General features: G+C 39.8%; 2 non-coding genes across 2 annotated transcripts; one reads left to right on the forward strand and one right to left on the reverse strand.

The window, feature by feature from the left end:
* The first annotated feature begins 3,337 nt into the window (after positions 1 to 3,337).
* On the forward strand, positions 3,338 to 3,441 carry LOC112739805 (small nucleolar RNA R71). Its single transcript, XR_003170743.1, has one exon. It is a non-coding gene; the product is annotated as a small nucleolar RNA R71 (small nucleolar RNA).
* Positions 3,442 to 12,885: 9,444 nt separating this feature from the next.
* LOC112739321 (small nucleolar RNA R71) lies at positions 12,886 to 12,993 on the reverse strand. Its single transcript, XR_003170253.1, has one exon. It is a non-coding gene; the product is annotated as a small nucleolar RNA R71 (small nucleolar RNA).
* Positions 12,994 to 18,596: the final 5,603 nt, after the last annotated feature.

Consider the following 18,596-nt stretch of genomic DNA (forward strand, 5'->3'; position numbering starts at 1 on the left):
TTGCGCTTCCTTCTTCACATGGTATCCTTGATAAATGGTCTGCCACCTTGTTCTCTACACCCTTCTTGTCTTTGATTTCAATGTCAAATTCCTGCAACAAAAGAACCCATCTAATAAGTCTTGGTTTGGATTCTTGTTTAGCAAGTAAGTATTTTAAAGCTGAATGATCGTGAAGACAATGACTTTAGATCCAATGAGATAGGATCTAAATTTGTCAAATGCAAAGACTATTGCCAAGAGTTCTTTTTCAGTGGTTGTGTAATTCCTTTGGTTAGCATTCAAGACTTTACTGGCATAATAAATCACATGTACCAAATTGTCTTTCCTTTGTCCTAACACTGCCCCAATAGCAAGGTCTGATGCATCACACATCAGTTCAAAAGGTAAGTTCCAATCAGGTGGGGCAATGATAGGTGCAGAGGAAAGTTTTTGCTTTAAAAGTTCATAGGCTAGCATGCAATTTTTATCAAATACAAAGGGTGTATCAGAGACAAGCAAGTTACTCAAAGGTTTGGCTATTTTGGAAAAGTCTCTAATAAACCTTCTGTAAAACCAGCGTGTCCCAAAAAACTCCTAACTGCCTTGACATTACTTGGTGGAGGTAGTTTTTCAATGATTTCCACCTTAGCTCTGTCCACCTCAATGCCTCTATTAGAGATTTTGTGGCCAAGGACTATTCCTTCTGTAACCATGAAATGACATTTTCCCAGTTTAATACTAGGTTAGTCTCTTGGCACTCTTAAGCACCAAGGCAAGGTGGTGTAGGCAGCTAGGAAAAGAATCTCCAAACACAGAAAAATCATCCATGAAGACCTCAATAAATTTTTCAATCATGTCCGAAAAGATGGACAGCATGCATCTTTGGAAAGTGGCAGGTGCATTGCACAATCCAAAGGGCATGCGTCTATAAGCAAAAACTCCATATGGACAAACAAATGATGTTTTCTCTTGATCTCTAGGATCAACTACTATCTGATTATAGCCTGAGTATCCATCCAAAAGCAATAGTAAGCATGTCCTGCAAGCCTTTCAAGCATCTGATCCATGAATGGGAGTGGGAAATGATCTTTCTGGTGGCTTCATTGAGCTTCCTGTAGTCTATGCACATCCTCCACCCAGTGACAGTTCTTGTGGGTATGAGTTCGTTCCTCTCATTTGGCACCACAGTTATGCCACCTTTCTTGGGAACTACATGGATGGGACTAACCCATGGGCTATCAGAAATGGGGTAGATTACCCCTGCCTGCCATAACTTCATGACCTCCTTTTGTACCACTTCTTTCATGACGGGATTCAATCTTCTCTGAGCTTGGATGGAGGGTCTAGCATCCTCTTCTAACAAGATTTTATGCATGCATATGGATGAACTTATCCCCTTCAAATCAGCTAGGGTCCATCCAATGGCATCTTGATGAGTTTGTAGCACCTTGATCAATTCTTCTTCCTGTTCTTGACTCAGGGCAGAGCTAATGATAACAGGATGACTCTCATCACTACCCAAGTATGCATACTTGAGATTAGGGGGCAATGCTTTGAGCTCAGGTTTTGGTGCTTCCTTCTCTTCTTTCACTATCTCTAGCATGTTTGGCATGGTTGTTTCAGCAGCCTTGATGTCACTAACTTCTATGTCCTTGGTGAACTCCTCCTCTGCCACTTCCTTTGTTGTTTCCTCAAAGGTTTCTTGTACTGCAATGTCCACTACATCCACCCTCATGCATTCCCTTAGTGATTCTGATGGATAGCTCATTGCCTTGAATACGTTAAACACCAATTTCTCATCATGTAGTCTAAGAGTGAGTTCACCCTTTTGTACATCTATGATGGCTCCAGCAGTAGCCAGGAAGGGTCTTCCCAGAATTATTGAAGCTTTGGCTTCTTCCTCCATATCTAACACCACAAAATCAGCAGGAAATATAAAATCTCCCACCTTCACCAACAAATCCTCAACTATCCCATGAGGGAATTTAAAAGTTCGATCTGCCAATTGGAGGGCCATTCTTGTTGGTTTGGCTTCCTCAATCTTCATTCTTCTCATCATTGTTAGAGACATCAAATTGATACTGGCCCCTAAGTCACACAAGGCCTTCTCCACCATGACTTCTCCTATGATGCAGGGGATTTGGAAACTGCCTGGATCCTTCAATTTCTGAGGCAATTTGTGCTGGATGATGGCACTGCATTCTTCAGTTAACAACACAGTTTCCTCGTTTCTCCAGCTTCTTTCTTGGTCATTAATTCCTTTAAGAATTTTGCATAGAGTGGCATTTGCTCTATTGCCTCAGCAAACGGAATGTTGATTTGAAGCTTCTTGAAAATCTCCAAGAACCTGGAGAATTGGCCATCCTTTTCACTTTTCATCAAACGTTGAGGATATGGTGCTTTAGGTGTATAAGGCTTCAGGACCTCTTTTTCTTTTTCTTTTGTTGCAGACGATGTAAAAGATTGTCCTTGTTCCTTATCTCTCACATTTTCCTTTGCTTCATCCTCTGTGGTTTCCTTTGAGATCTCCTTTAGATTCTTTCCGCTTCTGAGGGTTATGGCCTTACATTCTTCCCTTGCAATAGCCTTGGCAGCATGAGAACCGCTTGTCCCAGGGGTTTGCTTAGACAAATACGCAATTTGATTTTCTAGCTTCTGGATGGCAGCTCCTTGGTTTTGCAGGTTAGAATTCACTTCTTCCTTAAAAGCTTTCAATTCGGTTATGTGTTGACTCATGGTTGCAAGCATTCCTTCTATCCTGTTTAATTGATCTTGAAATTGTTGGTTCGGATTAGGTTGAGCAGGTTGATTATTTTGGCTATGATATGGTGGTTGAGAGTAAGTGTTTTGTGTGGCTTGGTATGATCTTTGGTTGGAGTTTTGGTATGTGGACTCGTTATGTTGGTTTTGCTGGTTTCCCCACCCAAAGTTTGGGTGGTTTTTCCAGCCTGGGTTGTAAGTGTTGGAATGTGGATCATATGGTTGCCTTTGTTGATTTCCTACATAATTGGCCTCTTCCCAATCACCTCCTTCAGTGCTTTCTTCCTCTTGCTCTTGTGTGTGTATTGCAGCCACTTGTTTTGTTTCTAATTTCCTGGTGAGCTCTGCTAGTTGCTTGGCAAACACCTTGTTTTGGGCTAGAATTGTATCAACATGGTTCAGCTCCATGACTCCCTTAGTGTTGTGTCTCTCTGATGCATAGTAGTACTCATTCTCAGCCACTGTCTCAATCACTTCAATGGCTTCTTCCACAGTCTTTTTCCTGTTCAATGAACCTCCTGATGAATGGTCTACAGCCTTCCTTGATTCATAAGACAGTCCATCATAGAAAATATGCAATTGTACCCAGTCATGGAACATGTCTGGTGGGCATTTCCTTGTCAAATCCTTGAATCTCTCCCATGCCTCGTAGAGAGTTTCACCATCTTGTTGTCTAAACGTCTGAACCTCAGATCGAAGCCTATTGACCTTTTGTGGGGGGTAGAAACGTGCCAGAAACTTGCTTTCCACCTCATCCCAGGTTGTTAGGCTCCCCCTTGGGAATGATTCCAGCCACTTAGCTGCCTTGTCCCTAAGTGAAAATGGGAACAAAAGCAGTTTATATGCATCTTCCTAGACTCCATTGGACTTCACAGTGTCGCAAATTCTCAGAAATTTTGTGAGATGTTGGTTTGGGTCTTCATTAGCACTTCCACCAAATGAACAATGATTCTCCACAAGTGATATTAGCTGTGGTTTGAGCTCAAAATTGTTGGCCTGAATGGGTGGTTTCTGGATGCTGCTACCACAATTCCCAGAGGTTGGGTTTATGTATGAACTAAGAACCCTCCTCTCAGGAATGGCATTGTTTCCATCAGCTCTCTCATGGTTGTGAACTTCTCTATCCATGTTGAGATCTAAAGCTTCCTCAAAATTGTCCTCAGATTCTCCTTCAGATTCCTCTTCTCCCAGTACTCTCTTCCCTCTTGCTTCCCTTCTCAGTCTATGAAGGGTCCTCTCTGGTTCGGTATATGGAGGAGTTGATGTCTCTCCTCTCCTACCTGTCATACAAGAACACAGCACAGGCAACAAACAAGTGAAATACTCTTGGTTAATGGAAGAGTATGGTTAGAGCAGTTGAGGAATTAATTCAAACAGTTAGTGAGTCAGTGAGTTAGTTGCTTGAATTTAAAGGCATAAAGAAAGAAAGCATGTAACAGAGTGCAGAAATTAAAATTCAACAAGTAACGTGTACTGAATTAATCAAAACAAAAAAAATGCTCAATCTAGTTAACTTCCAATTTGAGAATTGTCAATCGAAAACCAATTCCCCGGCAACGGCGCCATAAACTTGATGCGCATAAACTAGTTATGCTACGATTTAGGAAATTGCACGATCGGCAAAATTCCTTCCGGCAAGTGCACCGGTTATCGTCAAGTAAAAACTCACAATAGAGTGAGGTCGAATCCCACAAGGATTGGTTGAGTGAGCAATTCGGATTAGAAGTGTGTTCTAGTTGAGCGGAATCAAGATTTAGATGAGAATTGCGGAATGTAAAATTGGCGGGAAACGTAAATGACAAGAAATTTAAATGGCGGAATCTTAAATTGCATGAAGTAAAGAGCAGAAGCTAAATTGCTGAAATTAAAAGGGAATGGGGGTGATTGCATGAATTTAATTGCAGAATGTAAAGAGAAAGTGGAAATCAGAAATGGGGAATTCATTGGGTTATAGGAGATATTGAGATCTCCGAATCAAAACATGTTTATCTCTTCCTCAACCAATGCGTTCATTGAATTTTGCTTGGCAATCTTATATGATTGGATCCCAATCCCTTGGCTCACCAATTCTCTCTAAAAACGAACAAATTCCCAATCCCTTGGTTTAAATGTTCATAAGAAGAGATGATGCTCGATCACTGATTATACCACACAGTTTCATGAACCACAATTTGGTAGGATTACATGTCACAATATCCATCCAAACCCCAATCCAATTCACTGTGAGAAAGCTTCTCTAGCATGAATCCTCCATTCCTTTCCCAAGGTTCCGAAGGATTCCAATTATGGGTAGTTTCTTTCCCAAGACAACTACCCAATGGAATTAGATCGAGAAGCTTTCTAACAAAATTCAAGAGAAAAGATTGAAGAAGAAGATAAACTATTATTGATTCATTGAATTACAATAGAGCTCCCTAACCCAATGAAAGGGGGTTTAGTGAGTCATAGCTCTGAATTCAATTACAAAGATATGAAAACTAGCCAAAAGAAAAGGTAAAAGTCCTCTCTAACTTAATTCTATCCTATTTATACACTTTCTATATTGAGCTTCTGTTGTGTTTCTTGGGCTTTGAGGCCTCTCCCTGCTTTCCTTTTGCCTTGGGTTTATGATCCATAATCTTGATGAGGCTGTTGATCCAAATTCTGTAACATTCATTGAGCCAACTTAGTGATAATCAAATAATGACACATGACTCAATAAATTGAAATTTCAGACTCATCAATCCTTCAGGCCCAATCCCATAAACCATGATATTCAATTGGGTTTCATACCAGAGTAAGTTTAAGTTAATGTTTGTGCTCAAATACTAACTTAAACCGCAATATTTTTGGCCCAGAAACCTTTTCCAAGAGTGGCGTTTAAGTTGCAGTTTAAGCTTAAACTGTAGCTTAAACGCCAGACACTTCCAGTGATGCCTTTTGTGGAAGCACGTTTAAGCTTCAGTTTAAGGTTAAACTGAAGCTTAAACGTGGAAATGGAAGAAGGCAGCCCTGGAGGGTAACTTAGTCGAACACGTTTAAGCTTCAGTTTAAGGTTAAACTGAAGCTTAAACGTGGAGATAGAAAAGGCAGCCCTGGAGGTCGAACACGTTTAAGCTCCAGTTTAAGGTTAAACTGGAGCTTAAACGTGGAAATAGAGAAAGCCATCCTGGAGGTCGAACACGTTTAAGCTCCAGTTTAAGGTTAAACTGGAGCTTAAACGTGGAAGCTGAGAAAGGTAGCCCTGGAGGTGTCGAACACGTTTAAGCTCCAGTTTAAGGTTAAACTGGAGCTTAAACGTGGAAATGGAGAAAGCAACCCTGGAGGAGAAAACTTGGTCGAACACGTTTAAGCTCCAGTTTAAGGTTAAATTGGAGCTTAAACGTGGAAATGGCTCCCTGGTGCACTTCCCATTTCTGGCGTTTAACCTCCAGTTTAAGGTTAAACTGGAGGTTAAACGTGGAAATGCTTCCTGAGTGGCATTCTCATTCTGGCGTTTAACCTCCAGTTTAAGGTTAAACTGGAGGTTAAACTTCAGTTTCAGCATTTCTTAGCCTTCATGATTCTGGCGTTTAAGCTCCAGTTTAGGCTTAAACTGGAACTTAAACTCCACATGTGATATTCAAGCTTCCTTTATTGACTTTGTTGCTTCCTTGCCTAGCCTCTTCTTCCCTGAAATCATCCAAACAATTGCATCAAAGTCTTGCAAAATTTCATGAGAAATCTTCCATTCATAGCATTCAAGTAATATAACTAAAACTCATGGAATTTGCATCAAAATCATACTGTTTGGATGGTTCATTGCTTTGTTATTCTTTTAACCATTCTTGGTTACTTTAAGCTCAAGAAAATGCATAAAACAACTAAAACTATCAAAAAAATGCTAGTGAAACTAGCCTAAGATGCCTTGGCATCAAGGGGCTCTGCTGTGTCTCAATGAATTAATGCAAGTATTTCTGTTTTTCATTCAAACACGCTTGTTCCTACCTAAGATGTTCATTCGCACTTAACTGTGATGAAGGTGATGATCCGTGACACTCATCACCTTCCTCAACCCATGAACGTGTGCCTGACAACCACCTCCGTTCTATATCCGATTGAATGAGTATCTCTTAGATCTCTTAATTAGAATCTTCGTGGTATAAGCTAGAACTGATGGCAGCATTCATGAGAATCCGGAAAGTCTAAACCTTGTCTGTGGTATTCCGAGTAGGATTCAATGATCGAATGACTGTGACGAGCTTCAAACTCGTGAGTGCTGGGCGTTAGTGACAGACGCAAAAGGATGAAGAATCCTATTCCAGTATGATCGAGAACCGACAGATGATTAGTCGTGCTGTGACAGAGCATGTGAGCATATTCTTCACTGAGAGGATGGGATGTAGCCATTGACGATGGTGACCCCCTACATACAGCTTGCCATGGGAGGACGTGCATGCGTGAATCAGAAGACAGAGGAAAGCAGAGATTCAGAAGACAAAGCATCTCCAAAACTCCAACATATTCTCCATTACTGCATAACAAGTAACCTTTAATTTATGCTCTCTTGGTTATTCGCAATTCAACTGATAAACATAACTGACTTCCTGACTAAGATTTACAAGATAACCATAGATTGCTTCAAACCAACAATCTCCGTGGGATTCGACCCTTACTCACGTAAGGTATTACTTGGACGACCCAGTGCACTTGCTGGTAAGTGGTACGTGTTGTGAAAAGTGTGATTCACAATTCGTGCACCATTTTATATATGAGTGGGGAGAGGGTAAGGTTCGGCCATGTATGGGTGAGTTTGGGAGGGAAAGTGGTTTGAATTTGAATGGTGAGGTAGGTGGGGTTTATGATGGATGGATGTGGATTGGTAAAGGGTTTATGGAGAAAAGGGTAGGATTTGATAGGTGAGGGGTTTTGGGGGAAGAGGTATTGAGGTGATTGGTGAAGGGTATTTGGGGAAGAGTATTATGAAAAGATGTGAAGAAGAGAGAGAGTGAGTTGAGGTTGGTGGGGATCCTGTGGGGTCCACAGATCCTGAGGTGTCAAGGATTTCTCATCCCTGCACCAATTAGGCTTGCAAAACGCCCTTTGCTGCCAATCCTGGCATTAAATGTCAGGTTGCTGCCCATTTCTGGCTTTTAACGCCAGCTTCTTACCTTTTTCTGGCGTTAAACGCCAGTTTGGTGCCCATTTCTGGCGTTAAACGCCCAGAATGGTGCCAGACTGGGCGTTTAACGCCCATTCTGCTGCCCTTACTGGCGTTTAAACGCCAGTAGGCTTCTCCTCCAGGGTGTGCTATTTTTCATTCTGTTTTTCAGTTTGTTTTTTGCTTTTTTAATTGTTTTTATGACTTCACATGATCATCAACCTACAGAAAACATAAAATAACAATGGAAAATAGAAATTTAACATAGATAAGTAAAATTGGGTTGCCTCCCAACAAGCGCTTCTTTAATGTCAGTAGCTTGACAGTGGGCTCTCATGGAGCCTCACAGATACTCAGAGCATGATGATGGCCTCTTAACACCAAACTTAGAGTTTGGTTGTGGCCTCCCAATACCAAAATTAGAGTTTGAATGTGGAGATTTTGTTTGACTCTATATTGAGAGAAGCTTTTTATGCTTCTTCTCCATGGTTATAGAGGGAGATCCTTGAGCTTTAAACACAAGGGAGTCCTCATTTACTTGAAGGACCAATTCTCCTCTGTCATCATCAATCACAGCTTTTACTGTGGCTAGGAAGGGTCTACCAAGGATGATGAATTCATCCATACACTTCCCAGTATCTAGGATTATGAAATCAGCAGGGATGTAGTGGTCTTCAACCTTTACCAAGACATCCTCTACAAGTCCATAAGCCTGTTTCCTTGAATTGTCTGCCATCTCTAGTGAGATTCTTGCAGCTTGTACCTCAAGGATCCCTAGCTTCTCCATTACAGAGAGAGGCATGAGGTTTATGCTTGACCCAAGGTCACACAGAGCCTTCTCAAAGGTTATGGTGCCTATGGTATAAGGTATTGAGAACTTTCCAGGATCTTGTCTCTTCAGAGGTAATTTCTGCCTAGTCAAGAGATGAGCGGATAATTTATACGCTTTTGGCATTGTTTTTAGTATGTTTTTAGTAGAATCTAGTTACTTTTAGGGATGTTTTTATTAGTTTTTATGCTAAATTCACATTTCTGGACTTTACTATGAGTTTGTGTATTTTTCTATGATTTCAGGTATTTTCTGGCTGAAATTGAGGGACTTGAGCAAAAATCAGATTCAGAGGTTGAAGAAGGACTGCTGATGCTGTTGGATTCTGACCTCCCTGCACTCAAAGTTGATTTTCTGGAGCTACAGAACTCAAAATGGCGCGCTTTCAATTGCGTTGGAAAGTAGACATCCAGGGCTTTCCAGCAATATATAATAGTCAATACTTTGAACGAGTTTAGACGACGTAAAAGGGCGTTGAACGCCAGTTCTACGCTGCTATCTGGAGTTAAACGCCAGAAACAAGTCACAAACCAGAGTTGAACGCCAGAAATAGGTTACAACCTGGCGTTCAACTCCAGAAAGAGCCTCTGCACGTGTAACATTCAAGCTCAGCCCAAGCACACACCAAGTGGGCCCCAGAAGTGGATTTATGCATCAATTACTTACTTCTGTAAACCCTAGTAGCTAGTTTATTATAAATAGGACTTTTTACTATTGTATTAGACATCTTTGGATCATCTTTGGATTATATTTTGATCCTATTGATCACGTTTGGGGGGTGGCCATTCGGCCATGCCTGGACCTTTTGACTTATGTATTTTCAACGGTAGAGTTTCTGCACTCCATAGATTAAGGTGTGGAGCTCTACTGTTCCTCAAAGATTAATGCAAAGTACTACTGTTTTCTATTCAATTCAACTTGTTCCGCTTCTAAGATATTCATTCGCACTTCAACCTGAATGTGATGAATGTGACAATCATCATCATTCCCTATGAACACGTGCTTGACAACCACTTCCGTTCTACCTCAGATTGAATGAGTATCTCTTGGATCTCTTAATCAGAATCTTCGTGGTGTAAGCTAGATTGATGGCGGCATTCATGAGAGTCTGGAAAGTCTATACCTTGTCTGTGGTATTCCGAGTAGGACTCTGGGATTGAATGACTGTGACGAGCTTCAAACTCGCGAGTACTGGGCGTAGTGACAGACGCAAAAGGAGGGTGAATCCTGTTCCAGTATGATCGAGAACCTCAGATGATTAGTCGTGCTGTGATAGAGCATTTGGACCATTTTCACAAGAGGATAGGATGCAGCCATTGGCAAGGGTGACGCCTCCAGACGATTAGCCATGCAGTGACAGCGCATCGGACCATTTTCCAGAGAGGATCAAAAGTAGCCATTGACAACGGTGATGTCCTTACATAAAGCCAGCCATAGAAAGGAGTAAGACTGATTGGATGAAGACAGCAGGAAAAGCAGAGGTTTAGAGGGACGAAAGCATCTCCATGCATTTATCCGAAATTCTCACCAAGGATTTACATAAGTATTTCTATCCCTATTTTATTATTAATATTCGAAAACTCCATAACCATTCTATATCCGCCTGACTGAGATTTACAAGATGACTATAGCTTGCTTCATACCAGCAATCTCTGTGGGATCGACCCTTACTCGCGTAAGGTTTATTACTTGGACGACCCAGTGCACTTGCTGGTTAGTTGTGCGAAGTTGTGATAAAAAGTTGAGATTATAATTGAGCGTACCATGTTGATGGCGCCATTGATGATCACAATTTCTTGCACCAAGTTTTTGGCGCTGTTGTCGGGGATTGTTCGAGTTTGGACAACTGACGGTTCATATTGTTGCTCAGATTAGGTAATTTTCTTTTTGTTTTATTTTCAAATTTTTTTTTAAAAAAATATCTTTCAAAAATTTCTCCTTTGTTTTCGAAAAAAATTTTAAAATAAAAATGTTTTCAAAAATATATTTTTCTTCAGAATTTTTAAGAATGAATTCTAGTGTTTCATGAAGCATGTTGAAGCCTGGCTGGCTGTAAAGCCATGTCTAATCCTTCTGGGTAGGGAATGTCAGGCATGTCATGTCTGAGTTACATACTAAAGCTTGGCTGGCTATTAAGCCATGCCTGACCCTTTGATTGGAGCTTTAGACTAAAGAGCATAAGATTCCTGGATTTCATATTAAAAATTTTGGAATCCTTATTTTTCTTTTTCAAAATGATTTTCGAAAAATTAAAAGAAAATACAAAAAAAAAATCATAAAATCATAAAAATAAAAAAAAATTTTGTATTTCTTGTTTGAGTCTTGAGTCAGATTTAAAGTTTGGTGTCAATTGGATGTTCATCTTGCATTTTTTGAAAAATTCATGCATTCATGGTGTTCTTCATGATCTTCAAGTTGTTCTTGGTAAGTCTTCTTGTTTGATCTTGATGTTTTCTTATTTTGCATCTTTTCATGTTTTTCATGTGCATTTTTGCATTCATAGTGTCTAAACATGAAAGATTTCTAAGTTTGGTGTCTTGCATGTTTTCTTTGCATATAAAAATTTTCAAAAATATGTTCTTGATGTTCATCATGATCTTCATAGTGTTCTTGGTGTTCATCTTGACATTCATAGCATTCTTGCATGCGTTCATTGTTTTGATCCATAACTTTCATGCATTGCATCATTTTTCTTGTTTCTCTCTCTCATCATAAAAAAATTCAAAAAAAAAATATCTTTCCCTTTTTCTCTCTCATAAATTCGAAAATTAGATTTGACTTTTTCAAAAATTTTTAAAATCTAGTTGTTTTTATGAGTCAAATCAAATTTTCAATTTAAAAATCTCATCTTTTTTTAAAAATCTTTTTCAAAAATCAAGTCTTTTTCATTTTTTTCTTATTTATTTTCGAAAATTATAAAAATATTTTTTCAAAAACCTTTTTCTTATCTTTATCTCTTAATTTTCGAAAATAATATCACCAATTAATATTTTGATTCAAAAATTTCAAGTTTGTTACTTGCTTGTTAAGAAAGATTCAAACTTTAAGTTCTAGAATCATATCCTGTGATTTCTTGTGAATCAAGTCATTAATTGTGATCTTAAAAAACAAATCTTTTTCAAAACTAATTTCAATCATATCTTTTCAAAAATATCCGCTTATCTTATCTTTTTCAAAAATTTGATTTCAAAATATCTTTTCTAACTTCCTAACTTCTTATCTTTTCAAAATTTGTTTCAACTAACTAACTAACTTTTTGTTTGTTTCTTATCTTTTTCAAAACTACCTAACTAACTCTCTCTCTCTAATTTTCGAAAATATCTTCCCTCTTTTTCAAAATTTCTTTTTAATTAACTAAGTATTTTAATTTTTGATTTTAATTTTCAAAAACTAACCTTTTTTCAAAAAAACTATTTTCGAAAATCACTAACCCTTTTTCAAAAATAATTTTCGAAAATCCTTCTTCCTCAACTCCTTCTAATTATTTATTCATCTACGAACACTTCTCTTCATCTCACATCACTGCTCCTATCCTTACCCTTGTGTTTGGATTCTTCATTCTTCTTCACCCCTATTCCTTTTCTTCTTCTACTAACAATAAGGAACCTCTTTACTGTGACATAGAGGATTCCTCTTCTTTTCTTGTTATCTTCTCTTTCTTATGAGCAGGAACAAAGAAAAAGGCATTCTTATTGAAGCTAATTCAGAACCTGAAAGGACTCTGAAGAGGAAACTAAGAGAAGCTAAATTACAACAATCCAGAGACAACCTTATTGAAAATTTCGAACAAGTAAAGGAGATGGCAGCCGAACCCAACAACAATAATGCAAGGAGAATGCTTGGTGACTTTACTGCACCTAATTCCAATTTACATGGAAGAAGCATCTCCATTCCTGCCATTTGAGCAAACAACTTTGAGCTGAAACCTCAATTAGTTTCTCTGATGAAGTAGAACTGCAAGTTTCATGGACTTTCATCTGAAGATCCTTTTCAGTTCTTAACTGAATTCTTGCAGATATGTGATACTGTTAAGACTAATGGAGTAGATCCTGAAGTCTACAGGCTCATGCTTTTCCCTTTTCCTGTAAGAGACAGAGCTAGAGTGTGGTTGGACTCTCAACCCAGAGATAGCCTGAACTCTTGGGACAAGCTGGTCATGGCTTTCTTAGCCAAGTTCTTTCCTCCTCAAAATCTGAGCAAGCTTAGAGTGGATGTTCAAACCTTCAGACAGAAAGAAGGTGAATCCCTCTATGAAGCTTGGGAAAGATACAAGCAACTGACCAAAAAGTGTCCTTCTGACATGCTTTCAGAATGGACCATCCTGGATATATTCTATGATGGTCTATCTGAATTGGCTAAGATGTCATTGGATACTTCTGCAGGTGGATCCATTCACCTAAAGAAAATGCCTGTAAAAGCTCAAGAACTCATTGACATGGTTGTTAATAACCAGTTCATGTACACTTCTGAGAGGAATCCTGTGAGTAATGGGACGCCTATGAAGAAGGGAGTTCTTGAAATTGATACTCTGAATGCCATATTGGCTCAGAACAAAATTTTGACTCAGCAAGTCAATATGATTTCTCAGAGTCTGAATGGAATGCAAGCCGCATCCAACAGTACTCAAGAGGCATCTTCTGAAGAAGAAGCTTATGATCCTGAAAACCCTACAATAGCAGAGGTAAATTATATGGATGAACCTTATGGAAACACCTATAACCCATCATGGAGAAATCATCCAAATTTCTCATGGAAGGATCAAAAGCCTCAACAAGGCTTTAATAATGGTGGAAGAAATAGGTTTAACAATAGTAAACCTTTTCCATCATCCACTCAGCAACAGACAGAGAACTCCGAACAAAATACCTCTAATTTAGAAAACTTAGTCTCTGATCTATCTAAGGCCACTGTGAGTTTCATGAATGAAACAAGGTCATCCATTAGAAATTTGGAGGCACAAGTGGGCCAGCTGAGTAAAAGGATCACTGAAATCCCTCCTAGTACTCTCCCAAGCAATACAGAAGAAAATCCAAAAGGAGAGTGCAAGGCCATTGAATTAATCACCATGGCCGAACCTGTGAAGGAAGGAGAGGACGTGAATCCCAAGGAGGAAGACCTCCTAGGACGTCCAGTGATCAATAAGGAGCTTCCCTTTGAGGAACCAAAGGAATCTGAGACTCATCTAGAGACCATAGAGATTCCATTAAACCTCCTTATGCCATTCATGAGCTCTGATGAGTATTTCTCTTCTGAAGAGAATGAGGATGTTACTGAAGAGCAAGCTGCCAAGTTTCTTGGTGCAATCATGAAGCTGAATGCCAAATTATTTGGTATTGAGACTTGGGAACATGAACCTCACTTGTTCACCAATGAACTAAGTGATCTGGATCAACTGAAACTGCCTCAGAAGAAATAGGATCCTGGAAAGTTCTTAATACCTTGTACCATAGGCACCATGACCTTTGAGAAGGCTCTGTGTGACCTTGGTTCAGGGATAAACCTCATGCCCCTCTCTGTAATAGAGAAACTGGGAATCTATGGGGTGCAAGCCACTAAAATCTCATTAGAGATGGCAGACAATTCAAGAAAACAGGCTTATGGACAAGTAGAGGACGTGTTAGTAAAGGTTGAAGGCCTTTACATCCCTGCTGATTTCATAGTCCTAGATACCGGGAAGGATGAGGATGAATTCATCATCCTTGGAAGACCCTTACTAGCCACAGCAAGAGCTGTGATTGATGTGGACAGAGGAGAATTGATCCTTCAATTAAATGAGGATAACCTTGTGTTTAAAACCCAAGGATCTCTCTCTGTACCAATGGAGAGGAAGCATAAAAAGCTTCTCTCACTGCAGAGTCAACCAGAGCCCCCACAGTCAAACTTTAAGTTTGGTGTTGGGAGGCCATAACCAAACTCTAAGTTTGGTGTTAAACTCCCATATCCAAACTCTAAGTTTGGTTTTGGGGAGTCTCAACAATGCTCTGAACATCTGTGAGGCTCCATGAGAGCCCACTGTCAAGCTATTGACATTAAAGAAGTGCTTGTTGGGAGGCAACCCAATTTTTATCTAATTCTATTTTTCTTGTTCTTTCATGTTTTATTAGGTTCATGATCATGTGGAGTCACAAAATAAATATAAAAATTGAAAATGGAATCAAAAACAGCAGAAGAAAAATCACACCCTGGAGGAAGACTTTACTGGTGTTTAAACGCCAGTAAGAAGCATCTGGCTGGCGTTCAACGCCAGAACAGAGCATGGTTCTGGCGCTGAACGCCCAAAATGGGCAGCATCTGGGCGTTTGAACGCCAGAATTGCACCCTGGAGAAGAGCTGGCGCTGAACGCCCAGAACAAGCATGGTTCTGGCGTTCAACGCCAGAAATGGGCAACAAATGGGCGTTTAACGCCCAAAACAAGCACCAATCTAGCGCTGAACGCCCAGAGTTTTGTGCAAGGGCATTTTGCATGCCTAATTTGGTGCAAGGTTGTAAATCCTTGAACACCTCAGGATCTGTGGACCCCACAGGATCACCTCAGGATCTGTGGACCCCACAGGATCCCCACCTACCTCCACTCACTTCTTCTCACCCCTCTTTCACATAATCCCATAAACACTCTTCCCCAAAACTCTTCACCAATCACCTCAATCTCTCTTCCCTATCACCACTTCACCACTCACATCCATCCACTCTTCCCCATAAACCTACCTCATAAACTCCACCTACTTTCAAAATTCAAAATCAATTTCCCACCCAAAACCCACCCTTATGGCCGAACCTTACCCTCCCTCCCTTCCCTATATAAAGCCCTCCATGCTTTTTCATTTTCACACAACACAACAGTCTCTTCTCTTCTTGGCCGAAACACAACCCCTTCTCCCTCTCCTCTATTTCTTCTTCTTCTTCATCTACTCTTTCTTTTCTTGCTCGAGGGCAAGCAATTTTCTAAGTTTGGTGTGGTAAAAGCATAAGCTTTTTGTTTTTCCATTACTATTGATGGCACCCAAGACCGGAGAATCCTCTAGAAAAGGGAAAGGGAAGACAAAAGCTTCCACCTCCGAGTCATGGGAGATGGAAAGATTCATCTCCAAAGCTCATCAAGACCACTTCTATGATGTTGTGGCCAAGAAGAAGGTGATCCCCGAGGTCCCTTTCAAGCTCAAGAAGAATGAGTATCCGGAGATCCGACATGAAATCCAAAGAAGAGGTTGGGAAGTTCTAACAAAACCCATCCAACAAGTCGGCATCCTAATGGTTCAAGAGTTCTATGCCAATGCATGGATCACTAGGAACCATGATCAAAGTAAGAACCCAGACCCAAAGAATTATCTCACCATGGTTCGGGGGAAATACTTAGATTTTAGCCCGGAAAATGTGAGGTTGGCGTTTAACTTGCCTATGATGCAAGGAGATGCACGCCCCTAAACTAGAAGGGTCAACTTTAATCAAAGGTTGGACCAAGTTCTCATGGACATATGTGTGGAAGGAGCTCAATGGAAGATTGACTCCAAAGGCAAGCCGGTTCAACTAAGAAGACTGGACCTCAAGCCTGTAGCTAGAGGATGGTTAGAGTTCATACAACGCTCCATCATCCCCACTAGCAACCGATCCGAAGTTACTGTGGATCGGGCCATCATGATTCATAGCATCATGATTGGAGAGGAAGTAGAAGTTCATGAAGTCATCTCCCTTGAACTCTACAAAATAGCCGAAAAGTCCTCCCCCATGGCAAGGATAGCTTTTCCTCATCTTATTTGCCATCTATGTTACTCAGCTGGAGCTTTCATAGAAGGAGACATTCCCATTGAGGAAGAGAAGCCCATCACTAAGAAAAGGATGGAGCAAGCAAGAGAGCCCATTCATGGAGCTCAAGAGGTGCAGGAAGCTCATCACCATGAGATCCCGGAGATGCCTCAAATGCATTTTCCTCCACAAAACTATTGGGAGCAAATCAACACCTCCCTAGGAGAATTAAGTTCCAACATGGGACAATTAAGGGTGGAACATCAAGAGCACTCCATCATCCTTCATGAAATAAGAGAAGATCAAAAAGCAATGAGGGAGGAGCAACAAAGACAAGGAAGAGACATAGAAGAGCTCAAGGATATCATTGGTTCCTCAAGAAGGAAACGCCACCATCACTAAGGTGGACTCATTCCTTGTTCTTACTTTCTCTATTTTTCATTTTCTCTATGTTAAGTGCTTATCCATGTTTGTGTCTTCATTACATGATCATTAGTATTTAGTAACTTTGTCTTAAAGTTATGAATGTCCTATGAATCCATCACCTCTCTTAAATGAAAACTGTTTTAATTCAAAAGAACAAGAAGTACATGAGTTTCGAATTTATCCTTGAACTTAGTTTAATTATATTGATGTGGTAACAATGCTTCTTGTCTTCTGAATGAATGCTTGAACAGTGCATATGTCTTTTGAAGTTGTTGTTTAAAGAATGTTAAATATGTTGGCTCTTGAAAGAATGATGATAAGGAGACATGTTATTTGATAATCTGAAAAATCATAAAAAATGATTCTTGAAGCAAGAAAAAGTAGCAAAGAACAAAGCTTGCAGAAAAAAAAATAGGTGAAAAAAAATAGAAAGAAAAAGAAAAAGCAAGTAGAAAAAGCCAAAAGCTCTTAAAACCAAGAGGCAAGAGCAAAAAGCCAATAACCCTTAAAACCAAAAGGCAAGGGCAAATAAAAAGGATCCCAAGGCTTTGAGCATAAGTGGATAGGAGGGTCTAAAGGAATAAAATCCTGGTCTAAGCGGCTAAACCAAGCTGTCCCTAACTATGTGCTTGTGGCGTGAAGGTGTCAAGTGAAAACTTGAGACTAAGCGGTTAAAGTCAAGGTCCAAAGCAAAAGAAGAGTGTGCTTAAGAACCCTGGACACCTCTAATTAGGGACTTTAGCAAAGCTGAGTCACAATCTGAAAAGTTTCACCAAATTATGTGTCTGTGACATTTATGTATCCGGTGGTAATACTGGAAAACAAAGTGCTTAGGGCCACGGCCAAGACTCATAAAATAGCTGTGTTCAAGAATCATCATACTGAACTAGGAGAATCAATAACACTATCTGAACTCTGAGTTCCTATAGAAGCCAATCATTCTGAACTTCAATGGATAAAGTGAGATGCCAAAACTATTCAAGAGGCAAAAAGCTACAAGTCCCGCTCATCTGATTGGAGCTATGTTTCATTAATAGTTTGGAATTTATAGTATATTCTCTTCTTTTTATCCTATTTGATTTTCAGTTGCTTGGGGACAAGCAACAATTTAAGTTTGGTGTTGTGATGAGCGGATAATTTATACACTTTTTGGCATTGTTTTTAGTATGTTTTTAGTAGAATCTAGTTACTTTTAGGGATGTTTTTGTTAGTTTTTATGCTAAATTCACATTTCTGGACTTTACTATGATTTTGTGTGTTTTTCTATGATTTCAGGTATTTTCTGGCTAAAATTGAGGGACTTGAGCAAAAATCAGATTCAGAGGTTGAAGAAGGACTGCTGATGCTGTTGGATTCTGACCTCCCTGCACTCAAAGTTGATTTTCTGGAGCTACAGAACTCAAAATGGCGCGCTTCCAATTGCGTTTGAAAGTATACATCCAGGGCTTTCCAGAAATGTATAATATTCCATACTTTGAACGAGTTTAGATGACGTAAAAGGGTGTTGAACGCCAGTTCTACGCTGCTGTCTGGAGTTAAACGCCAGAAACAAGTCACAAACCAGAGTTGAACGCCAGAAATACGTTACAACCTGGCGTTCAACTCCAGAAAGAGCCTCTGCACGTGTAACATTCAAGCTCAGCCCAAGCACACACCAAGTGGGCCCCGGAAGTGGATTTATGCATCAATTACTTACTTCTGTAAACCCTAGTAGCTAGTTTATTATAAATAGGACTTTTTAC

Source organism: Arachis hypogaea, chromosome 13, assembly GCF_003086295.3.
Source record: "Arachis hypogaea cultivar Tifrunner chromosome 13, arahy.Tifrunner.gnm2.J5K5, whole genome shotgun sequence".
Lineage (NCBI taxonomy): Eukaryota > Viridiplantae > Streptophyta > Magnoliopsida > Fabales > Fabaceae > Arachis > Arachis hypogaea.